This window comes from Lepus europaeus, chromosome 3 (genome assembly GCF_033115175.1).
Source record: "Lepus europaeus isolate LE1 chromosome 3, mLepTim1.pri, whole genome shotgun sequence".
Classification (NCBI taxonomy): Eukaryota; Metazoa; Chordata; class Mammalia; order Lagomorpha; family Leporidae; genus Lepus; species Lepus europaeus.
In genome coordinates this window covers 169,046,125-169,056,950 of record NC_084829.1, presented here as the reverse complement: position 1 = coordinate 169,056,950, position 10,826 = coordinate 169,046,125, and the positions used below count along the sequence as shown (strand labels likewise).

The 10,826-nt window shown below is 53.6% G+C and overlaps 1 protein-coding gene across 6 annotated transcripts in view; it reads right to left on the bottom strand.

Moving 5' to 3' along the window:
- FAM120B (family with sequence similarity 120 member B) overlaps positions 1-10,629 on the bottom strand; it is a 75,325-nt gene extending 64,696 nt beyond the window's left edge. For 4 of the 6 annotated variants that reach the window (XM_062187051.1, XM_062187053.1, XM_062187054.1 and 1 more), the window contains exons 1-2: positions 10,555-10,617; positions 7,555-7,660 (exon numbers count right to left, since the gene is read on the bottom strand). The gene's annotated coding sequence lies outside the window, so the exon portion shown is untranslated. Of the gene's footprint in view, positions 1-7,554; positions 7,661-10,554 lie in introns of all 6 variants that reach the window. The other 2 variants (XM_062187052.1, XM_062187059.1) reach the window with 2 other exon arrangements.
- Between the last annotated feature and the right edge of the window lie 197 nt (positions 10,630-10,826).

The window sequence follows — 10,826 nt, the reverse complement described above, 5'->3', positions numbered from 1 at the left end:
GACCGTAAAAAGGGATTTTTGCTTCAAACATTTCTTCTGAAACGCTGAGTTTCTCCAAAAATTCTGTTTTCCAAAATCAGGCTCAGACCACTTTGATTTCATTCAAATGCGGCACCCTTTCTCACCCCAGCAACAGAAAGCTCCCTGAAGGGGCACCCCCTTCTTGCTCCAGTGCCTCTGGGGTGCCACATCAGTGCACACCTGCACGGCACTCACAAAGAGCAGCCAGGTCAGCAGCAGCCGGCCCCTCCCAGCACCTCAGTGTCTTCACATCACACACCCTTCAACGCAGGAAGGGGTGGTGAGGAATAGAAATGTCTAAAAAGACAAAGCAACATCATGATTTTTTAGTTGTAATTTTTTTTTATTTTTTAGTTGTAATTATATATTTCCATTTTATTTAAAAAGCACAGAGACAGATATACAGAGACCCTCCACCCACCGGTTCATTCCCCAAATGCCAACAACAGCTGGGTATGGACCAGGCTGAAGCCAGCTGCAGAGAATTCAGTTCATGTTGTTCATGTGGGGGCAGGGATGCAACTACCTGAGCCGACACCTGCTGCCTCCCCGGTGCACATCAGTCGGCAGCTGGAACCAGAAGCAGAGCTGGGCCAGCTCCAACCCAGGCACTCCAGTGTGGAACGAGAGTATCCCAAATGGTGTCTTAACTGCTGCGCCAAATGTGTACCCCGAGGATATCACTGGAAGTATTGCACAATTTCTGTTGTGTACAGATAGTCATTATGCCATGACTGAAAATATATATAAAATTCACCTTCCTACAAATTATACAAGAAATTTCCATTATCTAGGTAATAGTTGTCTTAGAAAGAAAATGAAACACAAAAGTCTTACTGCCCAAACTACAGTCTGAGACCCTGGGGAAGGCACTGCCGGTCAGGGCCTCTCCCAGGCGGCTGGGTCACACAGAGTCAGGCATGAGGCAGGGGAGCTGAGGAGGACCTGAGTGAACACACAAACAAGTCCAAGGACAGGCACACACGCAGTTTGTCAAGTCCGACTGTGGCCAAATAAAGACTGTAGAGAACTGCTGCCCTCAGGCAGCCCACAAAGGGCTTGGGAAACGGCACCAGCACATGCAGTGCTGCCAGGCGCAGGGCACCAGGACACCAGGATACGGGCAAGTGGGAAAGAGGACCAAGAAGCCCCTGTACTCACCACCTCTTCGCTTTACTGTGCACAGAGATCAACCCATGCAGCTCAGCACAGACACCAACCCTATCTGACCCCAACAGATGCAGAATGCAGTGCAGGGACTGCCATCCAGGTCACTGTGGACACAGGGACAATGGCTTGTAGACAGCCCATAGAAGAGCAGCAGCACCCAGCGGCTGCAGCTGCCTGGAGACACTCTGCATCACTGCTGTGCCGAAGCACAGATGTCTGCAGACTCGGTCAGAACACACGCAAACGGTGACTGCCTGGCGAGGCAGCTTGAAGGCAGCACAGGAAGAGCTGAGTCCAGTCCAAAGGGAAAGGCACCCACCACAGGCTAACGCTAGAGACAATAAGGCCACGGCCTGGAGCAGTCGGCTGTGTCTGCCCACACATCTACACACCAGCAGCTGCTCTCCCTCAGCAGTGGTCAGCAGGTGAGACAGGAACACTCTGTGAGAAAAGAAAACATTCTCAGGGCCGACACTGGTGTAGCGAGTAAAGCTGCTGCCTGCGGTGCCAGCATCCCATATGGGTGCCAGTTCGAGTCCCAGCTGCTCCACTTCCGATCTAACTCTCTGCTTTGGCCTGGGAAAGCAGAAGATGGCCCAAGTCTTTAGGCCCTGCACCCACGTGGGAGACCCAGAAGCTCCTGGCTCCTGGTTTCGGATCAGCGCAGCTCCAGCCGTTGCAGCCAATTGGGGAGTGAACCACTGGATGGAAGACCTCTGTCTCTGCCTCTCCTTCCCTCTCTGTGTAACTCTGACTTTCAAATAAATGAATAAATCTTAAAAAGAAAAAAAAGAAAGAAAGAAAACATTCTTGGGGAAACTGTTAGACGAAGGCTTGGCGAGGCAACACAAGACATGAGTTTTCTTTTGACCCTGCTTTCTTTCCAAGTATGAAACAATTTTTCTCCAGTGGCAACTGCTAGTTGGGTCTGGCTACCCCACAGATGTCCCCGCGGCTGGAGGAGTACCGGAGTCCTCCTCTGCTGCTCCTCTCCTCCCTACTCACCCCACTACACAAGTGAAACTTCTGGGGATTTCAGAAACACCCCCCGGAAACTGAGCTCAGGGTCTGAACATCTCGAGAGATTCCTATTTATCCCACACCAGCACATGGGATACCATTTGCTCAATGTTTATCGAGCCATGTGAGTGCACACACAGGAACGTGAACAAACGACAACGGTCCCAGTTAGGCGTCGCAGGGCCTCTGTGCAGGGCTCCCTCACATTCTGTTAGGCCCGGGGCTCTCTTCACCACGCTTCGGTCTGGCCTTCAGCGAGAACCCACCCCTGATATCCAGTCCCGAGGGGCTGCCTTCACAAGGGGCCCCCATAGCCCCACCCATCCCCTCATGCTGCTTGCTGGCTACACATCTCCAGCCCTCTGTACTGTGATCAGTGAGTCCCGGCACCCTCCTCTACTGCCAGTCCTAAATGGGGTCTTCCTTGTGTTCTAACACCAGGGTTTTCTTTAACACTGGAACCTCAGAGAAACCCCATGCAAATGAGAAAGTCTGTAAAAATCTCAGTCCAGAGGTCCAGTCTCAGGGTGCCCAGGGGTCACCGCAGAACACAGCCTGGCCATGACCCCCAGATAAAGGCACTCTCTTCAAGCTATGCCACGGGCTGATGGCCGGCAGCACAGTGCTGTACACAGGAAACAGAACCGAGTCCTGACCACCATTCAGCAGTGAGTCCCGAGGAGGCCCTTCCTTCAGCACACGGCCTCTTCCTCGCCGGCACCTCGTGAACTGCTGTGCTGTGATTTCATTTACACTGTCAACATCCACCATTTATCAGCTGTTTTAAGTTTAGTAAAATCAGGCCAGCACTGGTCAGAAAACTTATTACCTCAAAATTTAAAACAAAGCCATATGAAATTCAACAAAGTTTTGCTATTTATAATTTTTATAAATAGATTACTTTTTAAAAATTATTCTTATTTATTTGAAAGGCAGAATGGGGGAGGGGGAGATATCTTCCATCCATTGGTTCACTCCCCAGGGCCACTTACCTGGGTGGCAGGAGTCCAATACCTGGGCCATCTCCCACTGCCTCCGGGCACATAACAGGAAGCTGGATCGGAAGCAGAGCAGCTGGCCTGCAAACTGGCACTCTAACATGGGAAGCCAAGGTCAAAGGCGGCAGCTTAACCTGCTATACCACAACCCCAGCCCCAGATTACTTTTTAATGTTGGGAAATGTATTTGCTTGTTAAAACTTTCTGATTTAAAAAGTGTGCTCTCTGCAGAAAATAATTTTAAACTATCCTCAGTGTCGTGGACATGCGCCTGGTGGCTCACTCTCTTGGAGTCACTCCACGGGGGTCACACTTCTCCGGTCTGCCTGTGTCTTAGTTTGCTGCCAGCACTCCCCACAGTGCCGTCATTAACACACATTCAACACAGACAGGACGAGAACCGTCAGTCCTGCCATGGGGCACTCAGATCATTCCCAGCACTGCACATATAAGAATGTGAATCAGATTCTTGTACAGAGATCAGAAGCTCATCCCTTACCACTTCCTCGTAGTGAATCTTAGACACGACAGTGTGAGACACAGCACAAGCACACACCGGTAACTCTCTCCAACGCTGTACCAACGACAAACCCATCTGTTACTCAGTTCTCTTCAACAACACTGGACAACTGATTTGAAAATAAATTTGGCTTACTCATCAAGCAGGTAGCGGTCTATCAGGCACGATAGTGGACACTGAGATATGAGCCAGACAAATAAGGTCCCTGCCCTCTAGCAGGGAAATGGCTCCAAAGCCACCATCAAGGGGTGTTACCGCAGGGCAGACAGAAGAGAGCGAGGGAGCGTGCAGTGGGGAGACCCCACCCAGAGCCACACCCACGATGGTCCTGGAGGCCGGAGGGAAGCAGGAACACCGGCATGGGACAGGAAAGGTTCAAAGGGTCATGAGCTACTTTAAATAAACTGTCAAATGGGGCCAGCACTGTGGCTGAGGTTAAACAGCCGTCTGTGCCAATCTAGTGCCGGCTCAAGTCCTGGCCACTCTGCTTCTGATCCAGCTCCCTGCTAAGATGCCTGAGGGGCAGCAGGTGATCGCTCAAGTACTTGGGTCTCTGCCACTCATGTGGGAGACCTAGGAGTTCCTGGCCTCTGGCTTTGGCCTAGCCCAGACCAGGCTGTTGTGGACATTTGGGGAGTGAACCAGCAGATGCAGGATCTCCCTCTGTCACTCTGACCTTCAAATAAATAAATTAACCAATAAATAATTTTTTTTAAATTGTTAAAGGAGTGCTTCTTTAAAAAAAAAGGATTTATTTTATTTGAAAGGTAGAGTTGCAGAGAGAAAAATCCTCCACCTGCTGGTTCACTCCCCAAATGGCTGCAATGGCCAGGGCTGGGCCAGTCCAAAGTCAGGAGCCACAAGCTTCATCCAGGTCTCCCAAGTAGTGGCAAGGTCCATGCAGTTGGGCCATTCTCCACTGCTTGCCCAGGCAGATTAGTAGGGAACTGGATCAGAGGTGGAGTAGCCAGGACCCAAACCAGTGCCCGCACGGAATGTCCACATCACAGGTAGCAGCTTAACTTGCTATGCCACAACACCAGCCCCTAAATGATTGTTTCTTAGGTTTTTAAAACATGTATTAAGTAGATGCTAAACCTATCTTGCAATGGCATTTATACTGTAAATGTACTGGCCAACCTTTGTGTGGCTAGAACTTCTGTTTAAAGGGATAAGAGTGAGGAGACGGGTCTGGAACACAAGGACCAGCAAGGGACAGGGGTCTGCAGACCATGAGAAGCATCAGCATCCCTCAAGGCTCCTGAGTGCAGCTCAGAGCCACTGCTCTTCCTGAGTAGCGAGAGTGGACAGAGACAAGACAAACCAGAGATGCACGGGGGCCATCACGGACACTGGCTACTGTGGCTGCCTATCCTGGAAGGGGCCAAGACCAGAGGATGCAGAGCCCCACTTCCTGCTGCAAACGACTCCTCCTGCCCCCCCAGAGAAATACCACGGGCAAGAGACCTCAGCCCGGCCAAAGTCCAACATCCACTCGGAAAATACTCACCTAGCACTTACTAGGCCCTGTGGTGCTAAGAGTGAGGTAACAGCAGTGAAGGAGATGGTCAGTGACCGTGGGGACAGATCTCCCAAGGAAGCCAAAGCTCTTTGACATTCAGAGGACAGTGGGGGCAGGGGTGGGCACACATATGTCAAAATGGATCCAACTATAGGGTTTTAAGTAAGTGCAGCTGGGCAGACATTTGGTGCAGTGGTTAAGACGCCCCTTGGGACACCCACATTCCACATCAAAGCACCTGGGTTTGAGTCCCAGCTCAGCTCCCAATTCCAGCTGCCAGCTAACGCACACCCTGGAAGGCAGCAGGTGATGCTTCCAGTGGCTGGGCTCCTGCCACCCATGTGGGAGACCTGGAATGAGCTCTGGGTTCCTGTCTTCTGCCTGGCCCAGCCCCAGCTACTACAGGCATTTGGGGAAATGAACTAGAGAATAGAGGAATCTGTTAGTTTCTGCCTTTAAACAGTATTTATATATATATTAAATATGTGTACGTGCATATACATGTACATACGTACAAATACACACAGAGCAGACGTCCCCTCTAGTGTGACTGGACTAGACACACTATCCGTTTTCTTCATCCTCTTTGGTCAAAGACTCCACCCACAAAGCAAAGGAGGCCACCAATGGCACAGGTGACGTGTGAGGCCCAGGCACCTGCCTGAGGCCCTAGACTTCACCCTTCACCCAACACAGCGACAGCTATGGTGGCCTGGTGGCTGCTGATTCTCACGCTTGCCAAGAGGGCCAAAGGCTCACCTGTAGGACACATCCCCATAGATAGCTCCTTCCCACAGGTTATGCACACTTACTGGCCCTCTTTTGGGACAAATGGGACTGAGGAGGGCCTCTGGCCTTGTCCTGCCCATGGCAATCCTAGGACACCCCACAGAGGCTGAAGAAGCACATTGTAAAAACCAACGTCGTGAACAGAGAGCAAATACACACGTACACCTATACAGCAATGCCTCACTGACCCAGAAGTCAGGGTAAGAACAGTCAGTACAAGCCAGAGTCCACCAATTAAAGCTGAAACAACCTGGAACTTGCCCAGGCTTTTATCATCTGTGGTTATTCTCACCAGTTCTAACAATTGGCTCCTAAACCCACAGAATGGAAGGCATGGACCAGGCCACTGTAGGCAGGTGTAATGGCAGCTGACACAGGGAGACAAAGGGACGGAAAAGTTGACACTCTGAAGGACAACAGCCAAACAGCTGGAGAGAACAAGAGAAGCCTCAGAACATTCACTAGTGCTTGCATCACAACAGAACCAATTATGTCCAAGGAGATCATTAAGGAAATGTTATATCACATTCAGAACACAGAGAGATGTTTCAGAAAGACTCCCATTCTAAATGGGATACTTTGGGGCTTAAAGAGAAAAAAAACCTAAACTATCCAGAAAACCCTGCTACTTAGAAAGTTACTTTCCTCTTGTCCTAGTTTGCCATGGTTTTATTGTAAATGTATTTATAGTAATTTCCATATTCTTTGCACTAAAGACCTAATAAAACACTGTTAATACTGCCCACTTTTAAACCATAAGATACACAACAGTACTTCAAAAAGTCCATGGAAAAATTAATTAGTACTTTATTTTGGTGCAAAATGTTTTTGAAACTCATGCATTTTTAAAGATTTATTTATCTGAAAGTCAGAGTTACAGAGACTGGGGTGGGGAAATCCATCTTCCATCCACTGGTTCACTCCCCAGATGGCCTCAACAGTCAGGACAGAGCCAAGCTAAAGGCTGGAGCTTCATTAGGGTCTCCCACGTGGGTGCAGGGGCCCAAACACTTGGGCCCTCCTCCGCTGCTTTTCCCGGGGCCATTAGCAGGGAGCTGGATTGGAAGTGGAACAGCCAGGACACAAACTGGCACCCATATGGGATGCCTGCACTGCACACAATGGCTTTACCCACTATGCCACAATGGCAGCCCTGCGATTTTTTAATACACATTTTCTATAAACTTTTTGAAAACTTCATATATGCATGGATTTCAAAATTTTTGCACCAAAATAAATTTAACTTGTAATTCAGTTTCCCATGACCTTTCTGATATATGTCACCTACATGATGCCTGCAGACAGCTATGGACACAGCCAAACTGAAGGATGCAACTTGGCCCATTCTATACGGATGTTCACAGTAAGTGCTGGTTCCAACTGCCTGTGGGGAAATCAGTGCTCAGGAGGTGGTCTTCATTCATTTGTTTCTGACTTGGCCACCACAGGCCCTCACTTGTGGTATGATTGAAGACAAATCACTGCACCTCTCTGTACATCACTGATGTCCTTACCTGTCCCACATAGGCACTGGTTCAGTCCTGGCTGCTCCACTTCTGATTCAGCTTCCTGCTGATGTGCCTGGGAAAGCAGTGGAAGGTGACCCAAGTCCCTTGGCTTCTGCAAACACATGGGAGACCCGGATGAGGCTCCTGGCTCCTGGCTTCGGCATGGCCTATCCCATTTGGGGAGTGAACCAGCGGACGGAAACCACAACCCTCCCCCCATGTCGCTTTGTCTGCCTCTGCCTCTTCCTCTCTGTAACTTTCAAATTAATATTTCTTAAAAATTATAAAGAAAAAAACAACCCATGGCATTAGGGTGCCTCATTTCCTAAGTAACAAAGTCAAGGCCTGTGAATGGATGTCCAGTGTCTGACCCATTTCCACAGCAACAAGCTGCTCCAAATCTCAATGAGGTAAACTGTCCTCATCCACCTCTTCTGAAAGAGGTGGCAACTCAACAGTGACAACCTGGGACACAAGTCACAGAGCCTGGCCCAACATGCTCCGTCACCAAGCTTTCACATCTCTCTACTGACAGAACAGCAAAACAAGTGTATCAGCTCCAGGTCTGACACTGTTGTACTAGTTAAAGCCACCGCCTGCAGTGCCAGCATCCCATATGGGTGCCGGTTCGAGTTCCAGCTGCTCCACTTCTGATCCAGCTCTCTGCTATGGCCTGGGAAAGCAGTAGAAGATAGCCCAAGTGCTTGGGTCCCTACACCTGCTGGGGAGACCTGGAAGAAGCTCCTGGCTCCTAATAGGCACAGCTCCAGCTGTTGCAGCCAACTGGGGAGTGAATCATTGGATGGAAGACCTCTCTCTCTCTCTCTGCCTCTCCTTCTCTCTCTGTGTAACTCAGACTTCCAAGTAAATAAATAAATCTTTAAACAAAATGCATCAGTTCCTTGTTCACATTTTCTCTGCAAGCCTCAATCATCACTACAAGAGGCGGCAGTCAGGAGGGCAAGGTCAGAGGGAGAAGGCAGATCTCACAGCAGCAGGACAAATGGCATTTTACAGGCCCAAGCCTGGAGTCCCTCTTGAAAAAGATCACACAGGGCCAGCCTTGTGGTGCAGCAGCTTAAGCTGCTGCCTGGGATGGAGTGCCAGTCTGAGTCTCAGCTACTCTACTTTCAGCTCAGCTCTCTATCAGTGGACCTGGGGGAGCACTGCAAGACGACCCAAACACCTGCGCTCCTGCACGGGACACCAGGATGGAGTTCCAGCTCCTGGCTTTGGATCGGCCCAGCCCCGGCTGCTGCAGCCATGTGGGGAGTGAGCCAGAGGATGAAAGACCTCTCTCTCTGTCATTCTGTCTTTCAAATAAATATTTTGTTTTGAAGAAAAAGAAGCTTGCAAATTATAAACCCAAGACTGTTTAAGGCCCTGGTATGACGGACGGAGCCCCATACGTGAGGGACCAGAAGCCCTACCTTCTTAAGTTCTATGGTAAATCTGCCCCTTTAACCAATGCTCAGATTCAGTCCACGGATGGTCAGAACCTCAGATGCTGCCTACAGCAGTCTTCTCAGCTGGCCGGAGGTGACCAGAAATTGCAGTATGCTTGCAAGATCACGTGCTCACTTAAACAATGGGACAACAACTGGGAAGTTGCTGCTGGGGACACATCAGAGTGCCTCAGCCCAAATCCTGGCTGCTGTGCCTCTAGCCCGGCTTCCTGCCGATGCACCTGGGAAGGCAGAGACAGCCGGCCCAAGTGGCTGGGTTCCTGCCACCCACGTGGGAGACCAGGGTGGAGCTCCTCTGGCCTGGCCCAGTCCCCTTTGTGGCCAGCATCTGGGAAGTGAACCATCAGATGGAAGAGCTTCTCCTCACTGCCATCCGAATAAAAATGAAATAAATAAACGAATGAAGCAAGCCAAGTGACTGCAAGGTAAGGTGGTCCAGGGCTGGTATCAACAGGTGAGAGGCCGGGGACCTGACACGGCTGGGGCGCAGCTCGCGGACATAAGGGACCTCACCCAAGGGGGGCGAGGATCCGTGTCTGGAGAGCAGTGGAGACTGTGCTAACGGCAGAGCGCGGCCACACACAGCAAAGACGCCATGCAGGGCGGCCAAGCCGGGGCCCGGCCGGTGCCCGCCTCCCTGGAGCCCCCTGCACGCACGCCAGCCGCCGGCCGCCCGGCCCGGGCACCGCGGGCCGCGCCAGGCCCGACCCCTACGAGCCCCGGGCGCGGCGGCCCACCCTTGCGAGGGTGCCCAGGAGCCCTGCCCCTCGCCGCCGGGCCCGGACCTGACAGCCCTGCCCCTCGCCGCCCCGGCCCGGACCTGACAGCCCTGTCCCTCGCCGCCCCGGCCCGGGCCAGGACCTGACAGCCCTGTCCCTCGCCGCCCGAGCCCGGACCGGACCTGACAGCCCTGTCCCTCGCCACCCGGGCCCGGACCGGACCTGACAGCCCTGTCCCTCGCCGCCCGAGCCCGGACCGGACCTGACAGCCCTGTCCCTCGCCGCCCGGGCCCGGACCTGACAGCCCTGCCCCTCGCCGCCGGGCCCGGACCTGACAGCCCTGTCCCTCGCCGCCCGTGCCTGGACCGGACCTGACAGCCCTGTCCCTCGCCGCCCGTGCCTGGACCGGACCTGACAGCCCTGTCCCTCGCCGCCGGGCCCGGGCCTGATAGCCCTGTCCCTCGCCGCCCGGGCCCGGACCTGACAGCCCTGTCCCTCGCCGCCGGGCCCGGGCCTGATAGCCCTGTCCCTCGCCGCCCGGGCCCGGACCTGACAGCCCTGTCCCTCGCCGCCCGAGCCCGGGCCTGATAGCCCTGTCCCTCGCCGCCCCGGCCCGGACCTGACAGCCCTGTCCCTCGCCGCCCGAGCCCGGGCCTGACAGCCCTGTCCCTCGCCGCCGGGCCCGGGCCTGACAGCCCAGAGCACAGGAGGGGCGGCCCGGGAGCCCGAGGGGGCAGGCGCGCGCACACTGCCCCGGAGACGCGGCGGCGGGACCACGGCGGCCACCGCGGCCGAGGCGGGGGCCCTCGGCTCGGCCCTACCTAGAGACGCGCCAGCACCAGCCGCAGACACCACCGATCCGCCCTCAGCACGGCCGAGCGGACCCGCTCACTTCCGCTTCCGCCCCAGGGCCCGCCCCCATAGTGGGGTCGGGGGCGGAGTCTCGGCGGCCCCGCCCCCGCGGCCCTGGCGAGCGGGGCGAGGCGCGCAGGCGCCAAGGGCGCGACGCCGAGGGCCGTTGCCCCAGCAACCGGCGGGGGCGGAAGCCCGTCGCTGGCGAGGCGGTAGCCTGGAGGCCTTGCCCCGCACAAGC